This window comes from Microtus ochrogaster, unplaced genomic scaffold (assembly GCF_000317375.1).
Source record: "Microtus ochrogaster isolate Prairie Vole_2 unplaced genomic scaffold, MicOch1.0 UNK1, whole genome shotgun sequence".
Classification (NCBI taxonomy): domain Eukaryota; kingdom Metazoa; phylum Chordata; class Mammalia; order Rodentia; family Cricetidae; genus Microtus; species Microtus ochrogaster.
The window spans coordinates 32,318,715-32,320,368 of NW_004949099.1; positions in this window are offsets into that span (position 1 = coordinate 32,318,715).

Below are 1,654 nucleotides of genomic sequence, written 5' to 3' on the forward strand. Positions count from 1 at the left end.
TGTAGACCAGGCTGGTCTCGAACTCACAGAGATCCGCCTGCCTCTGCCTCCCAAGTGCTGGGATTAAAGGCGTGCGCCACCATCGCCCGGCCACATTTTTTTCTGTTCCTCTCCAGGAGCCCTGGACCTTCTTACAGCATGATAGCTAGGTGCCAGTGATAGACTCTTGAATAAGAGAGACCCAGGCAGAAAATGAAAATCTTTTTCTGGCCTCGCCTCTGGTATCACTCAGCATTACTTCCTTCTACAGATTTCTGGTCATTCAGACAGAGAAGAGGACTCTACCCTACCCTTTAGCCTCTGGTGTTCATGGAGGCCCTGTAGTGGCGTGGAGTTCACCATTGACTTTGGTCCTAGCTCCTGGCTGATTCATTGTGTCTCAATGCCAGTAGAACTGTTATGCTCAGATTTCAGGGTCCCCCCAAAACCACAATAAAGTCCACACTTGTATGTATAAGCATATAAAAAAGCTTAAGCTTGCATTCTCTGTCTGTCCAATACAGCAGTTGAGAGCAGAGAGTGCCCAGCCCAGATGGGGCAGAGTTTTCATCATAGTAGAAGCCGGGGTGAGGGGAATTCCAGGGTTAAGGGCCCTGATTGGCTGACATTTGTCTTGGAATCTTGGCAAAAGGGGAGTAGGTCAGTCCTGGGCTCAGGGACATCTGGTGATCTTATCTAATGGTTGGACTGTCAGGTACTTCCCTTTAGATGTTGGCCCTCCACGGGTGGTGTCAGCATGTGGCTTTCCCTGGAACCCAGCGCTGCCTGCCAGTAAACTCAGGCCTACATTTTAGCTGCTTTTTATTATGTGCCATGGCAGCAGGGTGGTCAAGCTGTTCTGGGTCCCACAGAACAACTTAAGGGAGGCATGTTTTGGTGCGTGGTTTCAGCTCATGGTCACTGGTCACTGTGTTTCTGGGCACACAAGGCGGCAGAACATATGGTAGCAGAAGCATGTGGCAGAGTATACTCATTGTATGGCAGATAGGAGACTGAGAGAGACAGGAAGGGCCTAGGCACAAAATATTCCTAAGGACCCATGCCCAGTGACCTACCTATTTCTTCTTAACCCACACTCTGAGTATGGCTAAAACTGGATCTGTTCTGCCCAGGAGGAGTGTGGGTCCTTCTGGCCTACTACTTTTGGATTTCAAATCTTGGTGGATCCAGGTACCTAGATAGATACTCAGATCTGTTTGCCTCTTGAGTCTCAACTCTTGACCCTTAACCCAACAGGACTGAAGCCCACAATCAGGCATGAGGGAGCAAGTAATTCCCCACTATGGGCTTAGCAGTTTCCTTGGGTCTGTTAGAATTCAGGCATTATGTTGTCCTGTCCTGGGTACATTAGAATGTACCCAGGCAGTACCTGGCCAGATCAGGGTCCTAGTCCAAGTCACAACACCAAATTTATAAAATGGTGCAAGACCCTGATGTGTACCATGGTGAGTAAGGGCTCTGCAAAAGAGACCTTTGTGGCATCCCATGGCAGATGGGTCCAAACCACAGTGGGTGACAGAATGCGCCATGCAGATAGAGCTTGAGTGTGGACTTTATTTGAGATAAAGGAAATGGGAAGGGAATGGGAGAGGGAGAGAGAGAGATAGAGAGAGATAGAGAGAGAGAGAGAGAGAGAGAGAGAGAGAGAGAGAGA